General features: G+C 41.0%; 1 protein-coding gene across 6 annotated transcripts in view; it reads left to right on the top strand.

The window, feature by feature from the left end:
- Positions 1–25274, top strand: part of ap3d1 (adaptor related protein complex 3 subunit delta 1) — a 1136182-nt gene that overhangs the window by 5890 nt on the left and 1105018 nt on the right. The gene's annotated exons all lie outside the window — the stretch shown is intronic.

The raw sequence follows: 25274 nt of genomic DNA, 5'->3' as shown, positions 1-25274 counted from the left end.
TTTATAGTCCACATCCTTATTCTAGGTGTAAATCCAGAATGAAAAAAATACTTTCTTTGAACATTCCAGAGGTCCAACACTCTCATCCGGTTTCTGTCCTGATGGCACTGGATGTACTTCAGGAATGAGCTGTGGACAGAGAACTAATCCATTACTTGGCATACTTTCATTCACTAGTTTGGAATAGTCAGTTAAGCTAACCTGCATGTCGTTGGTATAGACAGGCAGTCATGTAGATAACATAAAAACGCATAAAGAAGGTAATTAAGACATTAAAAGTAGTCTAAACTTGCATGCGTTCATATTACAGCAGTTTAACTCTGGATGCTGCTTTTTCTGAAATGTTGACATATTAGAAAAAATGAGAAGGCATTCAGATTATAGAGCAATCAGTAGCTTGCAGATGCCACTATTGTAAGATTGCAACTTCGTGACTGCTGCTTACAATGTCCCCTTTTCAGTAAGCAGAAGGTGTAGATGTCTTCAGGAACATGACTTCAGTTTTGTTCTTCTTTCCATCAGCCTTAAGACCTTTTATTGGCTAACTAAAAAGATTACAATATGCAAGCTTTCGAGGCAACTCAGGCCCCTTCTTCAGGCAAGATGTAATTACCTTGCCTGAAGAAGGGGCCTGAGTTACCTCGAAAGCTTGCATATTGTAATCTTTTTAGTTAGCCAATAAAAGGTGTCATTTTGCTTGGCTTTTCTCTACATTCATAATGGCTAACACGGTACAACACCCTAGTACTACATCAGCATTAAGAAATTTTGTCCAGAAGGCACTATTGGATACCAAGATAAAGGCTAAGTCTATGGTACAATTCTGAGAAAAAGTGCACAAGTCTTATAGTAGTTGCTCTGAAGCTATACAGTCAGCATCAGGCCAGGTAAGGTTGGAGGAGCATGCACTGGTACTGCACGATGAAACAGCTTGTGATCCTAGTTGGCAACCCCCCAGGCAGACACGCAGTCCAGTCTCACCCTCTGGAAATGATGATCTATCTGCCACCACCAGGTATTACATAGGCATCTCCTTTGCCTGGTCCAATTGTTGGGGTCCTTGGCAATGAAGATCCTATGAGCCAGATCACCCTAAGGCCAGGTTTATACTTCACGCGATGCCTGCTCCAGCGGACGCTCCTGCTACGCAAGCATTTTACGGTTTATACTTGCGCGCGTACTTTACGTAAATCTGGAAGAATCCACCAGGTGGCAGTGCAAGATATCTCAGTGAGAACAGGTTCGGCTTTGCTGTGTTGTGAATTGCCTGGAACGCCCATTAAATTCCGATGACACCTTACTGCAATATCTCTGAAAAGGATGTTTAATGATTAAATCCATCAATCCAGGGATGTGTCCATTCCAGCAAGCATTGGCACAAGGCAGAAACAATCCTTAGACAGGGCATCAGCTCGTCGCAAGGTGAATACAAGCACACACATACACTGGCATCATTTTAGTGTCACCAAATCTGCATATCTTTGGAAGGAAACCGGAGCACACTGTGGAAACCCAGCAGGAAAACATATACACTCCAAGCAAGTAATAGCAGCGACGTGACTCCCTGCAAGACAGCAGTGCTACTGCTCTGCCACTGTGTCACCCCCATGTGTGTAATTATTAACAGTATTCATTATTTAAACAAAATTAACGATATATCTGTAAAATGTAACATACATACTTTAATGCAGTTCATCATGAAAGTGATATCTAGTATAAACCTAAGGATTCTAAATGTGCAGAGAGTTGGAATATCATACATTTAATGTGTTCTGTGTGGTGATCTATTGCTGTTTGCCGCTGTTGTTGGGTCGGGAGGAAGCCCCAGAACAAAAGACGGCAAAAAAAAATTATATGTGAGACTTTTAAAATATATCTTGTCATTACGATCGGGAATATGCGACAGTTGAATATAAAAGCACCACGAATGCATCTGTATGTCAACATTTTGCTTCACCACATCAAACCATTCATCAAACATCGAAGCGTGCACATCTATCCCATAGGATCTGCATTGAGGCTTTCTGTCACATGTAGATAGTAAACGGAGACTCTGACGTCACGTTCCGACTTTTATCACACTGTGTCCCCCCTCTTTTTGCTGGTACTGCAACTCACGCACGCGTTACGTTAATTTCTGAGGACCGGCTCAGAGGGCGTGTCAAATGAACGTTGGGAACGCATGGCAGCCATGATGTATGCATGTACGCATTCCGAGTGTGAAGTATAAACGAGCCCTTATGGAATCGTGCCACATAGCTGTAGTGCCATATCTGATGCTCCCTCACAATGCAGGTAATGTGTCTCATTCGGGACTCTATGAGCAACTGCTTTTCCAACACAAAGTCAAACCAGTGGTAGCCAAGGATTCTCCGAAGAGACGCAGTACCAAAGGAGTGCAGTCTTTGTCTCAGGTCACTGGATAGCGTCCATGTCTTGCAACCATATAGCAAAACAAGGAGCACGAGTACTGTAAAGATTTGGGCCTTCGTCGTTTTGCAGAGATATCAGTCAGCATCTACATTAGCTAGTCTTTTATATGAAAGAGGGCTAGGCATTTTTGTCCTGGAGCACAGAAATAGCAGCAGTTTTACTTTCAATCCAGTTTTCTCAAGTGAGGTCAGTTCCTGCTGTTACAGTGCATTAAAGGATGGGCCTCTTTTGCCTATGCAGCTGCTGATTATTTCTTTTCACCCTTTGTTCTTTCTCTGTCCTTAAAGGAAATCTTGCTCTTAAAACTTGATAATTCAAGCAAATGGTAGTATCCTGAAATACAATGATCCATCACTTTTGCACTGATTTCTCATTTTACCATAAGTGATTTGTATTATTTTGTGTGTCAGAAGATGATGCTGCCTAACTCCCCAGATTGAGTCTGTGCAATTGCAGATTTTGCATTGTAGGGGAAGGGTTGTTGTTGTAATGTTTGTATTATATCACTGAAAGGATGATTGGTTACATGTTAGAACTGGAGTCCAAAGGCTTCTCTCCAATTCCTGGACTAGGACCCTGCTAATGAGATTAAAGAAAAGTTGGATTCCTTATTGCATTTTGCACATTTTAGCTCCACTGTTATTGGATTCCTCTGAAGCCTGCCATGTTCTGTCCAAGACACAAACCATCTTTACACAGCTTAAAAATGCTGACAGGCCGTGCTATGTAAAAAAGATAATGCTAAAATATGCGGGTGACATCATATAGTCAGGCTGTGTGGATTAATGCAATTGGAATTGAGATCATGAACTTCAGGTTTGCCTCTGACTCGCAGTATTCCGGTTAGGGATGCACCGATACCGAAACGGGTATCTGGTATCGGCCTCGATACCACATTTTCTAAAGTACTCGTACTCGTTAAAAGTCCCCCGTTACCGGGGTCCGATACCATGGTCTGAGAAATGTCTATGTTTGAGCGGCGTGTAAGGGGTTAATCACCGGCGCCGAGTGCCCGCCCCCAGGCCCCGGCTGCAGCTCAGAGCGGGGAGAAGGCGAGGCGAGAGATGTCAGCCGTGTGGAACTATTTCAAAGTGAATGAAGACGACAAAACAAAGGCGGACTGCAAATTGTGCTCAGCGAAATTGTCCAGAGGAGGCTCAAAAGGTAGCGCATTTAACACAAGTAATTTAATCAAGCACCTAAAATCCCAACACGACAACGAGTACAAAGAGTTTACCCACGCTTCTAAACCAACACAACCCACGCTGCAGCAAACTCTTGCAAGACGAGAGAAAATGTCCAGAGACAATCCACGTGCTGTGAAAATAACACAGGCAATTATCGAGTACATTGCATTGAGTGACCAGCCACTCTCGGAGGTAGAAAATGTGGGATTCCTGCGTCTCCTCCATGTTCTGGAGCCCAGATATGATGTCCCAAGCCGCCGCTACATGACTGATATGGAGCTGCCTAAACTACACGACTCCGTGAAAAAACATATCCACAGCCTACTGCAAGCCTCCTCTGCGTTTAGTTTCACCACGGATATTTGGACAAGCAGTGTTAGCCCCGTGTCGCTAATTAGCCTAACCTCCCAGTGGATAGACGAGAGTTTCTTGTTTTTTTTGTTAAATTATATGACTAAAGCTGTTACCTGTAAATTTAAATCATGTTTTTATTAAGTACTCGGTATCGGCGAGTACTGAAATGCAAGTACTCGTACTCGTACTCTTTTTCCAAAAAAGTGGTATCGGTGCATCCCTAATTCCGGTTGTTCAAAAATGTGTGTTTGTGTAAATAAATATATAAAATGTAAACAGTTGTAAAATACCATGATCTTGTAAAGTGTCTTGGGCAAATTAATAACTGATGGATGCTAATGATAGGTTTTTAATCCTCTCTTGTCAGTACCTGGAGAAAAACCCATGCAGAAACTGCGAAAATGTGCATCATCCACAAGGCAGTATTTGGTGCTAGGCTGGAACCAGTCCTAGACAAAATTAGCAGTGGATTACAAGGCTCACACAACAAAACAACACTTATTTGTGTGGGCTGTGTCTCTTCGGAGAATTCTTGGGTACCGCTGGTTTGACTTTGTGCAAACGAGCGGTTGCTCATGGAGTCTCGAATGAAGCACATTACCTTCATTGTGAGGGAGTGTCAGTTATGGCACTACAGCCATGTGGCGTGATTCCCTGAGGGTAATCCGGCTTGCAGGATCCTCATTGTTGAGGGCCCGAGCAGCTGGGGCAGGCCAAGAGAATGCCCACGTAACACCTTTACACCTGGCTGCGGCAGATAGATGGTCATTTCTAGGGTTTGAGGACAGGACCTGGGTCTTCCTGGGAGGTTGCCAACTGGGATCCCGAGATGTTTTGTCGTGTAGTGGGTGCGGCAACGTACTGTACCAGTGCATGCTCTCCAAGCTGACCTTACCTGACCTAATTTAGAATTGCCAGTTAACCTAACCTGCACTTCTTTCGGAGGCATATAGTTAAACTGGATTGTCCATAGAAAGCCTACAATGATGAGTGTAGAACATGCAAACTTCATGTAGGCAGTGTCCATGCTGGGATTCAAACTGATGACTGTGGGACTGAAAGGGTTCAGAGCTAAACACTGGCATTGTAATGACACTGGTAGTGTTCTAATAGCTGCAAGTGTTAGTTAAAGGTAATTGTCTCTTTGGTAGTAGTGAAGTAGCTTTTTATTACATATTTGCATAGTGCTCTTACGTTAAATACAAGCTGAGTTACCCATCTATAACAGGTAGATTACTACTTCAAAACAGTGGAAGAATTAACAGCATTTGATTTAATTTTTTAAGTAAATAAATATGTATTCCACTTTATAATGAATATGAATATTGTATTTATGGAAATACTACAGTTAAATTGAAATAATAAATATGCTGTTATTTATATAAAAGTCATCTGAGGAGAATAAACAGATGTCAAGAGATTGCTTCTTTAGAAACAACATTTATATAAGCATATAAAAGCAAATACTTGTTTGACGTCACTCATGAGCAAGCAACATAAACCTACATATGAGAGAAACAATCTGTTCTTAAATCACTGCCTACTATTTTCAGTGTATGACCTTGTGATTTGTTTATTGTCATAGCAAAGCAGGTACAAATAGGAAATTACAGAAGCTAAAAAGAGAACAGAAAATTATTGGGACTCAGAAGTGTTCCTAAGATGAAAACAATTTGACCTGTTCTGTTGTGTCAGTATTTCAATATGTGGCTGCAGAGAGCTATAACTTTCACTGTGTGGTTTCAAACAGTTTTTTTCCCTGTTCTTGGCTTTCACTTTTTTCTGACAGTGGTAGATCTTAGATTTAAATTAATTCTCTTTCTAAAATGAATTTAAAAAATAGAAATATAAGTAGCAAAACATAATTTCTTAATTCCACAGAACGTAAATGTACATAAATCTGACAGAATGTGCCCTCATCAAAAATGTTCAGCTGTTGAAATTTATGAATGCCTCCCCAGAGGCAGTACTGAGATAATGTGTACACTACTTCTTTAAGTGAATCAACCTTTAATTTTTATCAAAACTTTCATGAAAATCGGTTTGTATGCATACATAATCTGGGACTGAAAATGTAAGAAAATAATGTGTCACATAGCAAGATTTCTCAAAAAAGCCATCACCAATCAACCCCATGCAGAAGGCAGAAAAAAGTAGTCTGTACTGTGACAGGAACCAAGATGAATATACACTGATCAGCCTCAATGTTAAAACAATCTGCTTAATATTGTGTACGTCCCCCTTGTGCCACCAAATCTGCTTTGACCCATTGAGGCATGGACTCTACAATTCCTCTGGAGGAGGCCTGTGGTATCTGGCACCAAGATGTTAGCAGTAGAACTTTTAAGTCCTGTGAATTGCGAGGTGGGGCCTACATGGATTGGACTTGATTTTTCCAGCACATCCCACAGACGCTCGGTTGAAATGAGGGAATTTGGAGGCCACGTCAACACCTTGAACTCTTTTATGTTTCACAGATCATTCCTGAACAATTTTTGCTTGTGGCAGGGTGCATTATCCTGTTGAAAGAATCCACTGTCATTGGGGCATACCGGTGCCATGAGTTAATTGATTTTGTTAATACTATATTATATTTTGTTAATTTTGTTTTGTTTTGTAAATAAATCCGACTATTCACTAAACTAATCAACTGTACATCATTTTTAAAGTAGCTGTTCTGTTCTCTTAACTGTCACAACTTTGGTCCCGACCCCTGACGGATAATCAAGGTTTTACTGTACTGTATATGTTTAATATAAACATTCACAAATTCTCTTAATCCACTTCAGGGTCACAGTGTACCGTGGCTTGCTTTAGAAGCACCCTGTCATGGACAGGTTGGCAGTCAATTGCATTTGGAATTTGAAGTTGACATAGCCATAACATATTAAGAGGTACAGGAGGAAAAGTGGAGTACCTTGAAGAAAACCCCAGTGCAGATATGGGAAGAATGAACAGACTCCTCTCAAAGAACACCTGAATGTCAGATTTGAAGCCAGGGTTCTGGGTCTGAGACAGGTGAATTAACTGCTGAGCCACCATGCCAAAATATAAGCCAGAGAGACATGAAAGAAAGTTGTAGGCCCAGGTAGGATCCTCATTTGCTATGAAGGAAACGCCTGAAAAGGAAGGAGAACTCCTTCAGCATGCACTGGTAGTAACACTGATGTTTCTCTAGTGGTGTCAAGAGACTTCTTCCTCCAGTTCAGCTCTCCTTTTTTGTTTTGGTGGAGCGGAAGTGGCATCATTGGTTCTTAGGCTGTACTTCTTCTAAGTCTGGGAACAGAATCTGAGTTAGAGGCAGTGTAAGCCTTTCCCTGTGAGTAATCTGAAACTTGGTCTCTGTTAGATGCTTCACACATTTATGTGCTTAAAAGTGTAAAAACTTTAAATTTTTCACTCTGTACTAACGTCTTTTTGGTGAATCATTCTTAATGCTGGTGACTTCAAAATAGGAATGAAGGCCTATTTGGCATGTTCCTTTGGTGTACACTGCTCTATGCCAGTACTAACACCTTTAAATATAAACCTGTGGCACAATCCGAACAGGTTTGACCTCCTCTTACTGCCTCCTACAAGCCTGTATTGACGGTAGCAGCTCTTTGTCATCCAAGCTAGACGTTTTTATGTGTGCTTGTTTGGGGATTGGGGCGGGCAGTTTGATTTAATCATCTTTATTTTTTGGAACTTCTGTAAAATTTTAATTTCCAAGTGGAGACAAAAAAAGTATCTGTCTGACTATCTATCTTATCTGTCTGTTTGTCTGACTACAGTATCTATTTAAAAAGGGCAGTGCATATTTTGTATGTTTTCATGTAATGCAACCTATGTAGTTACTTTCTGATGTGACACTCATCATTTGGTTAAACAAATTAATTTCATCTTTGGAAATATATGTGAAATAAGGGATAAAGAGTCATGTTGGTGATGCAGTGACATAATACTCTGAAATCTGCTCATTCCAATTCATTGTTATGGTGGGCACAAGACAGGAACATCCTTTGTCAGGAGCTAGTTCATTAGCGGACCCACCTTTGCACAAACCCACATTCATCTTAGAGCAATTAAGTGCCAGACAACCTAACGCACGTTTAAGAATGTTGGAGGAAAACCCATTCAGATATGAGGAGAACATGCAGACTAAATGACAAGTAATGGCACTATAAGACTGGATCTGAATTCTGGTGATCTCTTTATTAATTGGTTAGTATCCATATATTTTTGGCCTTTTTTCATTATATTAATCCTCACTAAGCTGCATACATCTGTTTATTTCTGGGACCTACAGTACATAATCCCAAAGAACTGCTGAATGGTGCAAAATGCTCCAGACATTTGAACAAGTACAAGTGCATTAACAGTTGGTGGGGGGTGTTGCCAGTAAAGCTGCATTTTAATTTAAAGTGGGAGTCACATTCCAATGCTTGCCCTGTTGTGCATAATAAAATTAAGAAAAGATCACTTGACTCTTGGAGAGGAGTTTTGTATTATTTGGTGTGATTCTTGTCCTTCTTGCTAAAAATGGGCTGGGGTGGGTATAACTGAATAAATGTAATTCGCTAATCTGTATTTCCATGCTATATCTGAAAACCAAGAGCAGTGGTTTTTTTGCAGTTATTTAAAAAAAAGAAACCAGAATAAAGAATGGTTGATCTGCCAGTCTTTATGTTTGGTTGAAGGCAAAACAGTGCATTACAAATAACTAGAAACGAATAAATTGTAGGAATGCTTGGTAAAATCAGAAGAATTTTACAGCAGGAGAACAAGGTCAGCTGCATAACAAGGCTGGGTAATGTAAAACTAGAGATTGAATTGCTGTTAATTAAAAACAGGACTGACTGTTTAATGCACTAAAGAGAGGAAGGTCTTTGGTTTGGACTTCAGACCCAAAGTTGTGGGTTTAAATGCCTTTACTGACACTGTGTGACCATGAGAAGTCATTTCAGCGATGTGTGCTCCAATGGGGAAAAAACTGAAAAGGTTCAGTTCTTTCAATGCTCTTCTCACTGCTCCGGCCTCTTGGTCCCGGAATCAGCCTAATAACTCTTGTCTGACTTTTCTCTAGTGTAGCTATATCATTGCTCTAATATAGAGACCAAAACTAAACACAGTACTTCAGGAGAGACCCCACTAGTGTGTTATGTAACTTAAGTATAACTTCCCTTGACTTGTACTTTGCATCATGATGAATAATCCAAGCTAAAGATGAAGCGTTTTGCGAGAAAGTGGCGTTACAAGCCTTCGGTGCCTTCTGTGATCCTGGGAAATGTGAACTCACTACCAAATAAGATCGATGAACTGGCTGCGCTGGTGAAAAATGTCAGGACCTACAGAGAGTGCAGTTTGTTGTGTTTTTGTGAAACGTGGCTAACAACTACCATCCCAGATGCTAACATGGAGCTACCTGGGTTTAGCACAGTTAGAGCGAACAGAGATGCAAATACCTGCGGAAAGGAGGAGGACTCGCTATCTATGTGAATACAAGGTGGTGCAACTCTGGACATGTAAACGTCAAAATCTCCACTTTTTGCGTCCCTATTACTTGCCCAAAGAGTTTGGACACGTCATTGTTGTTATTGTATACATCCCTCCTCGTGGAGATAGCGGGTGACATCATCCATTCTGCTGTTGCTAAACTGCAAACGCAGCACCCCGAGGCGCTTGTGCTAATCGCTGGAGACTTTAACCAGCAATTTTAACGCTGGACAAAACATTATCTGCCTTCTCCCAGTATGTGGATTGTAACACCCGGGGAAATAGGACTATTGACCTACTGTATGCAAACGTTAAAGACGCATACAGCGCCACCCCGCTGCCTGTGCTTGGGAAAGCAGATCATAACCTGATTCTGCTTCAGCCTCACTACAAACCAAGAGTGAGGGAGCTACCTACAACCACACGCTCATTCAGGAAGATAGATAGATACTTTATTAGTCCCAAGGGGAAATTCACATATTCCAGCAGCAACATACTGATACAAAAAACAATATTAAATTAAAGAGTAATAAAAATGCAGGTAAAAAACAAACATAATTTTGAATAATGTTTACCCCCCCGGGTGGAATTGAAGAGTTGCAGAGTTTGGGGGAGGAACGATCTCCTCAGTTTGTCAGTGGAGCAGGACAGTGACAGCAGTCTGTCGCTGAAGCTGCTCCTCTGTCTGGAGATGACACTGTTTAATGGATGCAGTGGATTCTCCATAATTGATAGGAGCCTGCTGAGCACCCGTCGCTCCGCCACAGATGTCAAACTGTCCAGCTCCATGCCTACAGTAGAGCCTGCTTTCCTCACCAGTTTGTCCAGGCGTGAGGCGTCCTTCTTCTTAATGCTGCATCCCCAGCACACCACCACATAGAAGAGGGCGCTCGCCACAACCGTCTGATAGAACATCTGCAGCATCTTATTGCAGATGTTGAAGGACACCAGTCTTCTAAGGAAGTATTACCGGCTCTGTCCTCTCCTGCACAGCGCATCAGTATTGGCAGTCCAGTCCAATTTATCATCCAGCTGCACTCCCAGGTATTTATAGGTCTGCACCCTCTGCACACAGTCACCTCTGACTATCACGGGGTCCATGAGGGGCCTGGGCCTCCTAAAATCCACCACCAGCTCCTTGGTTTTGCTGGTGTTCAGGTGTAGGTGGTTTGAGTCGCACCATTTAACAAAGTCCTTGATGAGGTTCCTATACTCCTCCTCCTGCCCACTCCTGATGCAGCCCACGATAGCAGTGTCGTCAGCGAAATTTTGCACGTGGCAGGACTCAGAGTTGTATTGGAAGGCCGATGTATATAGGCTGAACAGGACCGGAGAAAGTACAGTCCCCTGCGGCGCTCCTGTGTTGCTGACCACAATGTCAGACCTGCAGTTCCCGAGACGCACATACTGAGGTCTGTTTGTAAGATAGTCCACGATCCATGCCACTAGGTATGAATCTACTCCCATCTCTGTCAGCTTGTCCCTAAGGAGCAGAGGTTGGATGGTGTTGAAGGAGCTAGAGAAGTCTAGAAACAATTCTTACAGCACCACTGCCTCTGTCCAAGTGGAAGAGTGATCGGTGTAACATATAGATGATGGCATCCTCCGCTCCCACCTTCTCCTGGTATGCGAACTGCAGAGGGTCGAGGGCGTGTTGGACCTGTGGTCTCAGGTGGTGCAGCAGCAGCCTCTCCATGGTCTTCATCACAAGACAGTACCTTTGACCAATGAATGATGTGGATATCAATAAATTACATATTTGTTACTTACCCCATATTGTTTATAGTGATAGTCAAGAAAATTTTTAAAATATAATTATAATAAATTGAAATTTTATTTTCAGAATTATCAATGCACATCATAAACAAGAAACCTAAAGCCTCATGGAAATAACTTTTTGAATTTAAGACCCACCACTCTCTCTAATTCATTGGTCAAGAGTCTTGCCTTCACTTCAAAAAATAATTCCCATGATACCTTAGGTTTCCTGTTTATGATGTGCACTGATAATTTTGGAAGTATATATGTAACAATATTTTAGCAAAAAAGTATCTATTTTGCAAGTTTTGGGCATACAGCTAAATAAATTACATAGATTATGTGACACGAGTAATGTGAGATTTTTTTTTTTCTTTTGTCCATGGATGTTTTTCACATCGTTCGCCATTATACAGCATTGGTCACTATTGGCTTCTGTTATATCATACTCTTTTTTTTTTTTTTTTCTCTCCTCATCATTCTGTATGAAAATATGAGATTACCTGCTTTTTCTTGACTATTAATACAAACTACATGGGTTTAAGTAACATATATTAAAAAATATCATTTTTGGATGCAGTATTCTTTTAAAAAAGTAAAACTCCAGTTTGCAGACCTGCAAAGAACAAACACCTTTTGAATATGACACTGCCTTAAGTGCTGTTTTTGGGCATCACCTGCACTATAGTTTTAAAGTGACTCATAATTAGGGTAGTCATGCAATAAGATTGAGCAATTTCAGATTTGATCTCAAGTTGGGTATACCTGGGTTCGCTTCCCGGGTCCTCCCTACGTGGAGTTTGCATGTTCTCCCTGTGTCTGCGTGGGTTTCATCCGGGTGCTCCGGTTTCCTCCCACAGTCCAAAGACATGCAGGTTAAGTGCATTGACGATCCTAAAGTGTGCTTGGTGTGTGGCTGGGTGGATGTGTATGTGTGTGTACCCTGCGATGGGCTGGTGCCCTGCCCTGGGGTTTGTTCCTGCCTTGCGCCCAGTGCTGGCTAGGATTGGCTCCAGCAGACTCCCGTGACCCTGTGTTAGGATATAGCGGGTTAGACAATGACTGACTGACTGATCTCAAGTTGAGTAAACATCAGCAACCATACTTTCTCTACATAATAGTTTGAAGTTGCAAGGTAACATTTACCATGAAACAGAAGTGAGTCAGTGTGCAATTTTTTCTTAAGTGTATGTCATCAATTTGTTAATTTGTATGGTTTATATTTAAATTCTTATTTCATCTTTATTATTGAAAGAAACTGGTTTTTATTGAAAATTCCTTGTGTTTATTCATTGTTGTTTATTATTTGTCGACTTATTTTATTTAGCTGTTCATTATTAATGTTATTAAAATATTTGGAGACAGCCTTTCTATGTTTTGTTTGTTTGAAAAATAGTAATAATCATAACCATTAAACAGTTGATTGAAATATGTTACACCACACAAAAATGTAATTGTAAACACCAAAATATACTAGAGTCACGTGACCAATATAGTGATATTTTCCATAAGGGACCAACAACAAAATGGGCAAAATGGTGGAAACAGTGGACAGGTAATATATATATATATATATATATATATATATATATATATATATATATATATATATACAGTAATCCCTCCTCCATCGCGGGGGTTGCGTTCCAGAGCCACCCGCGAAATAAGAAAATCCGCGAAGTGGAAACCATATGTTTATATGGATATTTTTATATTGTCATGCTTGGGTCACAGATTTGCGCAGAAACACAGGAGGTTGTAGAGAGACAGGAACGTTATTCAAACACTGCAAACAAACATTTGTCTCTTTTTCAAAAGTTTAAACTGTGCTCCATGACAAGACAGAGATCACAGTTCCGTCTCACAATTAAAAGAATGCAAACATATCTTCCTCTTCAAAGGAGTGCGTGTCAGGAGCAGATCATGTCACAGAGATAGAGAGAGACAAAAGCAAACAAATCAATAGGGCTGTTTGCCTTTTAAGTATGCGAAGCACAGCGGCACAAAGCTGTTGAAGGCGGCAGCTCACACCCCCTCGTCAGGAGCAGACAAAGAGAGAGAGAGTTTGTTTTTCAAGCAAAAATCAATACGTGCCCTTCGAGCTTTTAAGTATGCGAAGCACCGTGCAGCATGTCCTTCAGGAAGCAGCTGCACACAGAAGGTAGCAACGTCCCTATCGTCTAGGTGTGCGAACAGCCCCCCTGCTCACACCCCCCTACGTCAGCGCAAGAGAGAGAGAGAGAGAAAGTAAGTTGGGTAGCTTCTCAGCCATCTGCCAATAGCGTCCCTTGTATGAAATCAACTGGGCAAACCAACTGAGGAAGCATGTACCAGAAATTAAAAGACCCATTGTCTGCAGAAACCCACGAAGCAGCGAAAAATCCGCGATATATATTTAAATATGCTTACATATAAAATCCGCGATGGAGTGAAGCCGCGAAAGGTGAAGCGCGATATAGCGAGGGATCACTGTATGTGTGTATATATATATATATATATATATATATATATATATATATATATATATATATATATATATACAGTATATCCTCTTCTTTCGGCTGCTCCCGTTAGGGGTTACCACAGCGGATCATCTTCTTCCATATCTTTCTGTCCTCTGCATCTCGTTCTGTTACACCCATCACCTACGTGTCCTCTCTCACCACATCCATAAACCTTCGCTTAAGCCTTCCTCTTTTTCTCTTGCCTGGCAGCTCTATCCTTAGCATCCTTCTCCCAATATGCCCAGCATCTCTCTTCTGCACATGTCCAAACCAACGCAATCTCACCTCTCTGACTGTGTCTCCCAACCGTCCCATCTGAGCTGACCCTCTAATGTCCTCATTTCTAATCCTATCCATCTTCATCAGTGCAAATCTTAGGATCTTTAACTCTGCTACCTCCAGCTCTGTCTCCTGCTTTCTGTTCAGTGCCACCGTCTCCAATCCATATAACATAGCTGGTCTCATTACCATCCTGTAGACCTTCCCTTTCACTCTTGCTGATACCCGTCTGTCATAAATTACTCCTAACACTCTTCTCCACCCATTCCACACTGCCTGCACTCTTTTTCACCTCTCTTCCACAATCCCCATTACTCTATACTGTTGATCCCAAGTATTTAAACTCATCCACCTTCGCCAACTCTACTCCCTGCATCCTCACCATTCCACTGACCTCCCTCTTATTTACACACATGTATTCTGTCTTGTTCCTACTGACCTTCATTCCTCTCCTCTCTAGAGCATATCTGCACCTCTCCAGGGTCTCCTCAAACTGATCCCTACTAGCACTACAGATCACAATGTCATCACCAAACATCATAGTACACAGGGACTCCTGTCTAATCTTGTCTGTTAACCTGTCCTTCACCACTGCAAATAAGAAAGGGCTCAGAGCCGATCCCTGATGTAATCCCACCTCCAACTTGAATGCATCTGTCACTCCTACCGCAGACTTCACCACAGTCACACTTCCCTCGTACATATCCTGTACAATTCTTATGTACTTCTCTGCCACTCCCGACTTCCTCATACAATACCACAGCTCCTCTCTAGGCACCCTGTCATATGCTTCTCTAGGTTCACAAAGACGCAATGCAACTCCTTCTGGCCTTCTCTAAACTTCTCCATCAACACTCTCAGAGCAAACATTGCATCTGTGGTGCTCTTTCTTGACATGAAACCATACTGCTGCTCACTAATCATCACCTCACTTCTTAACCTAGCTTCCACTACTCTTTCCCATAACTTCATGCTATGGCTCATTAATTTTATTCCCCTGTAGTTACTGCAGTCCTGCACATCCCCCTTATTCTGAAATATCAGCACCAGTACACTTCTTCTCCACTCCTCGGGCATCCTCACTTTCCAAGATTCCATTAAACAATCTGGTTAAAAACTCCACTGCTATCTCTCTTAAACACCTCCATGCTTCCATAGGCATGTCTTCTGGACCAACGGCCTTTCCATTTCTCATCCTTTTCATAGCTGTCCTTGCTTCCTCCTTGCTAATCTGTTGCACTTCCTGATTCACTATCTCCACATCATCCAACCTCTTCTCTCTCTCGTTCTCTTCATTCATCTGCTCAACACACTCTCCTTGCTTGTGAGTACGTTTCCATCTTTATCCTTTATCACCCCAACCTGCTGCACATCTTTCCCAGCTTGATCCCTCTGTCTAGCCAATCAGTACAGGTTCATTTCTCTCTCCTTAGTGTCCATCCTCTCATACAATTCATCATACGCCTTTTCTTTAGCCTTCGCCACCTCTCTCTTCACCTTGTGCCTTATCTCCTTGTACTCTTGTCTATTGTCTGCATCTCTCTGACTATCCCACTTCTTCTTTGCCATCCTCTTCCTCTGTATACTCTCCTGTATTTCCTCATTCCACCACCAGGTCTCCTTTTCCTCCTTCCTCTTTCCAGATGTCATGCCAAGCACCCTTCTTGCTGTCACCCTTACTACATCTGCTGTAGTTTCCCAGCTGTCTGGTAACTCTTCACTGCCACCCAGTGCCTGTTTCACCTCCTCCCTAAACTCAACCTTGCAGTCTTCCTTTTTCAACTTCCACCTTTTTATCCTTGGCTCTGCCCTCACTCTCTTCCTCTTCTTGATCTCCAACGTCATCCTATAGACCACCATCCTATGCTGCTTAACTACACTTTCCCCTGCCACCACTTTGCAGTCTTCAATCTCTTTAGATCAACTCTTCTTCTTCCACTCTTGTACGTAACCTTATGTTCCTCCTTCTTCTTAAAATACGTATTCACCACAGCCATGTCCATCCTTTTGGCAAAATCCACTATCCTCAGACATTCTTCATTCCTCTCCTTGACACCATACCTACCCATCACCTCCTCATCTCCACTGTTCCCTTCACCAACATGCCCATTGAAATCCGCTCCAATCACCACTTTCTGACCCTTGGGTACACTGTTCATCACTTCCTCCAACTCATTCCAGAAATCTTCTTTCTCATCCATTGCACACCCAACTTGCGGTGCATATGGTGCATATGCACTAACAACATTCATCATCACACCTCCAGTTTTCAGCTTCATAATCATTACTCTGCCTCACACTCTTTTCACCTCCAAAACATTCTTGACATGCTGTTCCTTCAGAATAACCCCTACTCCATTTATCCTCCCATCCACACAGTGATAGAACAATTTGAATCCACCTCCAATCCACCTGGCTTTACTCCCCTTCCATTTAGTCTCTTGCACGCACAATATATCAACCTTTCTTCTCTCCATCATATCTGCTAACTCTCTCCCCTTACCAGTCATACTGCCAACATTCAAAGTTCCTACCCTCAGTTCCACTCTCTTTACTTTCCTCCTCTCCTCCTGCCTCTGGACACGTCTTCCCCCCTCTTCTTCTTCTCCTTCGACCAACAGTGGCCTAATTTCCGCCAGCACCGTGTTGGCTAACAGTACTGGTTACGGTCGTTGTTAACCCGGGGCTCGACCGATCCGGTATGGAAATTTGTATTGTTGTCCGCATATTGATTTGGCAAAATTTTTACACCGGATGCCCTTCCTGACGTAACCCTCCCCATTTATCCGGGTTTGGGACTGGCATGAAGAAACACACTGGTTTGTGCATCCCCTGTGGCTGGGTTATATATATATATTATAATATAATATAATATAATATGCCTGGTGGTTGCACAAAGACAGCACAAGACAAAATACACCATATGTAGCCAAATATTCGATTTTGAATTTGGAGGTTGAACCAGACACTGATGGCTAAGCGTCCGGGTATAGTTTTGTATAAGTTACTGCTTGTGTGAATAGCAATTTTCAGCCCTTAAATTAATGCAAAGTAGTTGATGTTGTCTGTATTTTGGGATTTAGAGAACATATTAACAAGCATATGGACACCACAACAGTGCATCATTGCCAACTTGCTGCTCTGATTTTTTTCACTGCCAAATAAAATGTACTTCATATAGCTTGCATGGTACTGAAGATAATTACCATTCATGCTGTTTTTTTCCCCCCATGCCTACTGCTGTCTTTTTTTCTGGAATGCAATGGGACAGTTTAGATATGGATTCCTTATAATGCTTACTGTGACTCGTGTCGATACCCCAAAACATTTTAATATTTACTGCTTGGATTGTTAATAATGTGTAAGTCCATTCTGTCACCTTGAATCCTTTTGTTTCATGCTCTAACAGAATTGTGGGTAAATTGGCATCTCTTTATATTTGTCTTCACAACAGAAAACAAGAAGCAGATTACTAGAGTGTTCTTAAAGGTTCATTGCTTCAGGAAAACCCACCAGCAAATATGTAAAAAGTTGTTTGCTTGTAAATAACAGATGTTGGGTCTAAATGTGGTAATAGTGGAACTACTATATTCATTTAATAAACATATTGTATTAATACTTATTGTTAAAGGACTTCTGCAGTTAAGGAATAAAGATGAGTATATTTTTTAAGTTAGAGAATATGCATATGTAAGTTAAATAGGTTTGTATGTTGAGCGTGGCATGAGGTAATCAACTTAAAGCTTATTGAAGTTTACTTAGCTTACTATTAAACACTGTTGACTCACCTGTATGTGCTCTGCATGTATACTGAGTTGTATTGGGTACATATTGTGGAAAATGTCCTTTTACATATCATTTTTGGCTTTTACTTGTTTTTTGGTGTCCATATAAAACAGGGGTGTTGAACTCCAGGGGGGTATTTTTTGTACGTGGATTAGTCGTTTAGCCGGATGTAATTGTTGACGATTTGGCCTGATCCTGGATCTGTCGGTTTTTCGAAACTCTTGCAGGAAGTGTTGTCATAGCAACACATCCTAATCCGTAAACCTGCTTGGAGCAGGTTTGTTCTACGTAAACAAGGATTAGTTTACACACGTGATCAGTGACGGTGCGTGGAAGTCATCCAGTCATGGCTTCGCCGTTCATGAATGAGTGACCATTTGATAGTGGTGCGCAAATTATACGAAGAGAATTTCATATAGAGAGGGTTTTGCGCGATCGACAAGATACTTTATTGCTCCCAGAGGAAATTCTGTACGAAAGATACCGCTTTAGCCGAGGGGGAATATTGTACCTCAAAGATTTATTAGCTCCGTATATTCGAAGTCAAACTCGGCGAAGTCGGGCTCTCACAACCACACAGACCGTATGCATTGCTTTGAGGTTTCTTGCAAGCGGCACTTTTTTATATACTGTAGGCGATGCGGAACATCTATCGAAAAGTGCAGTTTGCCAGGCAATTCGTAAAGTCTGTTTGGCTGTGAAACATTTCCTTCGGGTTTTCATTGTATTTCCTGGACACCTGTGTGTGCAGACAATAAAAGAGGCGTATCATGCCATTGCATGTAGGTAATACACAAGCTAAAACACCCACAGTTCCATAAAGAATCTCACAATCAGCCTAACATTCTCATTACCAGGATTTCCAAATGTGATTGGGGCACATGGGACTGATCAGAGTGGAGTTTGATCAAACATTATTTGGAAAATGTACCTCTTCTCGTGATGAATAATCAGACACAGTGTCTTCATCAAATATTTGACCTTCGTCAATATCTCGTTGGTCAGACACAGGTTTAAGGGATATGACATTCCCTGCAACTGACCCAACAAAAATAGAGGGCTATATGGAACATACCTATGACACACATGGAGGACAAATATATGTAATGACCATCCTTTACCTGAAATGAAGTGACCACTGCATCCTGCCACTGGTTCTGAGGAGGAGCTTCCCCCTGGAATGCCCTCAGAAACAGGGCGATGGGCATTTTGCTGGAGAGCCAACTCTTCTGCAGGGGTTAGGTCTGGACCGCGTGGACCTCCACCTGTTTTTTGCTTGTCTGCCTCCTTATTAGCTTTAAAATTAATGTTTTTTTATATTATATATGATTCTTTATGTCAACAATTCTTTAAATAGTTATATACCAATATTTACCAGTTTGAAGTATATTCTTGTACTTCACTTTAACCTGTTCCCGTGTTCTCTTTGTGCTCACGTTTGATCTGAAATTATGACATATTAAATAATAATTAATCTGACACATAGGAAATGAAACGCTGCATTCAGTAAGTACAATGCACACTACTTAGCGTTTAATTTGTCGGCCACTTTTTGCCAGCCGTCTTTTCTGGTCTGGGCTGCTTTTGCAGTGTTACCCCTTGTGCATATTAAATCTTGAAATTCTTCATATCCTTCGAATAAAAGGTCTTGCGCCGCATGTGTGAAAAAAAAAAATGCGCCCGTTCTTTCGTCATTTTGTTACAGCCTATCAAAGACTTGCTGATCATGTTTTCTAGACTCAATATATATGGGCTTTTCACTCAGCGTGGGCGTGCGCATTCATCTCGTATGATTAGATCCAGCTCGACTAATCTAATACACGGCTGCGTTTTGAAAAACCGACCTATCCCGAATGAGTGTCACCGGCATTAACTTATCCAAGATGAGGCACCTGATCTCGGATGATTTAAGCGACGTATGGAAAATACCCCCCGGGCCTGGAGAGCCGCAGTGGCTACAGGTTTTCATTCTCACCCTTTTCCTAATCAGTGACCAGTTTTCACTGCTAATTAACTCCTTTTCCCTTCATTATGAGGGCCCTGTTTTTAAGGATTCAGTGCTCTGAATTGATTCTTTTCATCATTAAATGGCAGCCAAACAGAAATGAGACATGAAATGAACCAAGAGGCGACCTGCTAAAATGGGGCTTCAAACTCCAACCAATCTCTTAATGAGAAGCTGATTCTTGCTGTTAATTAAACCCGTAATTTAATTGAATGGCTTGTTGCTGCTCTCTTTCTGCCACAGCAGACATTTCCAAAACTGTTGATTTTTCTGTTTTTTCTAAGAACATAATCAAAATGTTTTGGTGTCCTGAGAGATCAACCTTACCGAGACCACTACCTTTATTTTTAGATATTGTGTAATGGGCACAGGTGAGCTGGTCATGTGGTGGCATGTTTTGTGTCTCTTTAATGTTTGGCTGCTAATTAAGGAAAAAGAAACAAGTAAGGGGTCTGAGTCGAGTTAATTAACACTAAGGCAAAAGAAGTTTAATTAGCAGCAAAAACTGGTCACTAAAGAAGATGGTTAGAACTAAAACCTGTAGCCTCTGCACACCAGTGATATAAAATATAGTATACAGTGGATTTAGAAAGTATTCATCAGACCTTCTTGTGTTGCTGATTTAATTTGCCATTTTTGTCCATCAATATGTACTAAATACCCCATAATGACAAAGAGAAAACATGTTAACAGAAAAATTTGGAAATTTATTAAAAATCAAAAACCAAAATCTCTCATTCTCATTCAGTATTCAAATTCTTAATTCAGTACTTTGTTGAAGCCTCTTTGGCATCAGTTGCAGCTTCGAGTCTTCTTGGGTAAGCCACTACAAGCTTTGCATATCTGGATTTGGGCAGTTTATTCCATTCTTCCTGGGAGGTCCTCTCAAGCTCTGTTAGACTGGATGGAAGTGTCTGTGTACTGTCATCTTCAGGTCTCTCCACAGATGTTTTATGGCAGTGTTTCTCAACTACTGCTACAGGTGGGTTATAAGTTGCTATTGTTTATAATGGTTGAAGGGTACAATTGGGTCACCACTTCCAGTTCCCTCGCTCTGATGATCACACTCAATTCAACTCCCTTGTATGGGACACTTACATAGGATAAAGTGGGTTGAGACACATTTTCAATGGTGTTTAAGTCTGAGCCTTGGCTGGGCCACTCATGGTTAGTTAAGAGACTTGTTCAGAAGCCACACTGGTGTTCTGTTGGCTGTATGTATTTGGTCATTGTTATGCTGAAAGGTGAACTGTCACTCCAGTCTGAGGTTGCATGCATTATGGAACAGGTCTTCTTAAAGGACCTTTCTGTATTTTGCTACATTCATCCTTTCCTCAATTCTGAGCATTCTCCCTGTTGCTGCCACTGAGAAGCATCCGTATAGCATGGTATTGCCACCACCATGCTTCACCATTGCAATGGTTTTAAGCAGTGCGTGGTCTACACTAGTCAACTTGTTTGGAGTTCTACCTAAAGAGCTGAGTTTTTGTCTTGTTAGACCAGAGACACAGAATCATCTTTCTCATGCTCCGAGTCCTTTAAAGTGTCGTATGCCTTCTAGTCAAGAATGGCTTCTGTCTAACTACTCTGCCATAAATATCCAATTGATGCAGTGCTGCTGAGATGGTTGTCCTTCCATCATCTTCTTCCATCTCAGCAGAGGACTACTGAAGCTCTATTAGAGTGACCATTGGGTTCTTGTTCTCCTCTATTACCAACGCCCTTCTTGCTCAGCTACTCACATTGGCCAGATGGCCGACTCTAGGAAGAGTCTAATTTCATAACTGTTGAGGCCACTGTGTTCATGGGAACACTGAAAGCTTTAGAAATGGTTTTGTATTCAACTTATCACAGTTTGTTTGCAGAGATCTGTAGAGAATGCCTTGGACTTCTTGGCTTGTTTCACACAAGTCAGAGTAAGCACTGTTTTGCTCAGGTCAAATACACAGTGGCCCTCTTACAGCCAACAGTCACTTATTAGCATAAGTCCACATTACCAGTATTACATTTCTTTGTGAAGAACATTTAAATTTGACTCCATTGTTGCTGCATTTCCAATTCAAAGCTCATGTTTACAGCCAGTGAACCATAACAACCTCCCAGCTAAGAAGATGGCATAATAGAAGGTAGACTGACAAGTGTTATTCATCAAAATCGGCACATGCCACTTGCGTCTACTCTCCAGACTGACATCAAAGTGAATATAAATTGTTAATAATGTTGTGACTGATTAACTTTGGACTAGAGAGAGACTGAATTTGTAGAAGATTTAAATGAAAGTAAGAAATGGGGCGATCAAGTGAACAGGAGTGGAGCAGGAAAACACTGTACAGGTGTAACAGAGCAGGAAGGAACAGCACAAGTATAAAATTTTTCACCCTAGTAGAGGGGTTTGCATGTTTGGTCCTGGAAGGTTGCAGTGACTGCATGTTTTTGCATCTGTCCAGCTGCTTAATTTGAAGCCAATCCTTGCTAACAATAGAACGTGTTATTTAATTTTACTATCCATTAGTGTTTTCACTTTGTCAAATTATTTTCATATTGTAGATTTCTCTTTTCAGAGAATCTTTCAAAAGATTTGTTTTTTTACAAAATATTAGGCCATTTCTTTCATCTGTGAAGCACAGTGAAGATTGTGTCATGGCATGGGCTTGCATCTCTGCTTCTGAATCAGGCTCAATCATTTTAGTTGATGTAACTCATGATGGTAGTAGCAGAATAAACTCCGAAGTCTACAGAAACATATTGTCTGGCAATTTATGGAGAAATAAATCCAAACTAATCAGGAGGAATTTTATTATACATCAAGACAATGATCCAAAACACAGTGCTACCACAACAAAGGACTGCATCAGGTGAAAATAATGGAAAATTCTGGACTGGCCAAGTCAATCATCAGGTGTTAACCCAATTGAACATGCATTTCTCCTCCTGAAGGGAATAGTGAAGGAAGAAACCCCACAACTCAGACAAAACCTAAAAGATGATGTGCTAAAAGCTTGGAAAGGCATAACCAATTCAAAAAACAAGAAATCTGGTGGATTCTATGGGTCATCGGCTTAACACGATTATTGTGAGCCAGTGATATACAATCAAATAGGAAGTATTTTTGAGTAATTTGGTTGAAAACATTTTGTTGCAATATTTTTATTCACTTGAAAAGCTGGGTGTTATATTACAAAATGTGAGCTGGTCTATGAGGTTGAACATATCGAGATGTAAATACCAGGGAATTAAAACTGAAACTCTGATCTCTCTTCTCAAATTCATCTTTTGATGTCATACACAAATGTCTTTTGTGCACATCAAAAACAAATTAATTGGCCTTGCTGTACCAATTATATAGTAGCCATGCCAAAGTGTTTAAAACTCCTGGGTTTTTAGAACCTGAACTACTGTATGCTTTGTTGCAGTTCAGATGTGGAATTCAAAACTGCCATGGTGAGTGAAGATAAATAAGCTAGGTGATTGTAAAGAAGAAGCAGTGTCCCTATCATGGCTTAAAGGTTGCCTGCTTAATTTTTCAATTTGTGGTGGATCTCACATTGAAATGAGTGCCCTGATGCAGGTGCAGGTTACACTTATTTATTTATTTATTCTTTGTGCTGGTGTGATGGGTCCAGAGAGGCACTGCAGCACCCTGTATGCGGGTTGAGTAGCAGATGTCCCTGGGTGGGCAGAGCCTTTCACTATGTTTGTTTTCCCTTAAACAGCAACTTGTACAAATGCTTCCATTATAGTTGAACACAAGCTGGCTCATTAGTTACCCCAAGAACAAAGCTGCTATGGGAGCTTCTTGGTGTGACAATGTACCACACAGCCCAATGTGTTTTATCTGACAAAAAACTTATGAACAGATTAATGAACACAGCATCAATGGCAAAATGTGCCCACTAGGCCTACTAAAAATCAAAATAGTTGTGGTAAAGACAATTTGTAGATTGTCTGAGGTCAGTTGATAAAAATTCTGATACTGTCTAACCGAAAATCTGTCTGATACGCCTATTCTAGTGGACTGTCAAATGCTGTTGTCAGAGGAGGTTCTAGCTCGTGAACACAGTAGCTTAAAACAAACTGCATATGTTGCTTCTGTGCTTTGTGTTATTCTAAACACAAAGCCAAAGACACTTAAGTTGCCTTGTAAGAGATTCTGACTTTGATTCTTATTTCTTTACCTCTACAAGAAACGAGTTATTAACTCTTGTGTTGCCATCATGTTAGAAACCAAACTTGATCTACAGATCCCTGTCTTCTGGCCAGATTGGCACAACTTTGTGGTGACTGGTGAAAGTTGAAGTGGTTAGGCACATGATTATTTGCATGTGGTCCTTGTTCCTCCATGTGGTGTTGGTGGAGGAGATGGTTGTACCTCGTGCATCTTGGCACACCGCCTTTAGTAACTGAACAGGGACCATTATCACCTCCTAGGAAGGGGGCCATGCTTCATTTCCCTGCTAGGTTGAAGCTTTTTGGTTCAGGGATGACACTGAATGCTGACTGTGAGAGAAACTTGATCTTTCCTTCTCAGATACAATGACATTTTGTCCAGTGTTTCTAAAATATTCATAAGCAGCCGGAACACATGTCACACTGTAGCAGTAAATTGTGGAGGTGGGGAGATTGTTTTGAAAGCTTTGATAATTCATGTTGTATATAATCTTCACCAAACTACTAAGGAAATTCAAGTTGGAGTGCTAGTGGTGTAGGTGAGCTACCAGTGGAATTCCTCAGTATGTCGTTTGATTTGTTAGCCTCAGATGTTGGTTTTTTTTTTTATAATCCTACAGTATGGACATCTTGCAAAACCACAAGAAAAACATTTATCCATCATTCATTTTCTAACACACTTACCCAATGCAGTGTTGCTAGGAGCTGATTCTTATTTTGCAGCATTGGGTGCAAATTGGAGAAACAAACCTGGACTTCGTGTCACACATCCTCACGCTTGTTCAAACCAGACCAATTAAGAGTTAGCAATTTAATTCATGGTGTTTTTTACCTTTAATGTCAACACCAGACCCCAGATGCAAACTCCAATGACTACAATCAACCCTACACACACTGAGGTCTTTTATAGGTTGATAATTAAGGGAATGAGACCATCTGAGTAATTAGAATCACTTGTCATTTATTTATCCCAATACTTCTTCTCAACTGGAATTGGGTGACTTAACATGAAAAATGTCATTTTATTAAGATATTATTTGGGTTACATGTAAAAGATTGTCCAGAAATAAAAGCTGACATTTTGTGCTTTAGTTTCATATTCTTCTTTTTACATGGAATGCATATTTCATTAATGTATAACAGAAATAATCAATATCACCTCATTGTCCCAATACTTGTCCTACTGCTTGTACCAGTCTTTGGCATGTTGAACGGAAACCCAGGAGGATATAGGAAGAATGTGCCAGTCTTACCCTTGTGCCTGAGGTTTGAACCAAGGACTCTGTAGCTGTTAAAAAACAACACTAATCACTGTGCCACCCAGCT

Source organism: Erpetoichthys calabaricus, chromosome 12 (genome assembly GCF_900747795.2).
Source record: "Erpetoichthys calabaricus chromosome 12, fErpCal1.3, whole genome shotgun sequence".
NCBI classification, from domain to species: domain Eukaryota; kingdom Metazoa; phylum Chordata; class Cladistia; order Polypteriformes; family Polypteridae; genus Erpetoichthys; species Erpetoichthys calabaricus.
The sequence above is the reverse complement of the archived record's forward strand: the minus strand, read 5'-3'. Positions and strand labels throughout refer to the sequence as shown.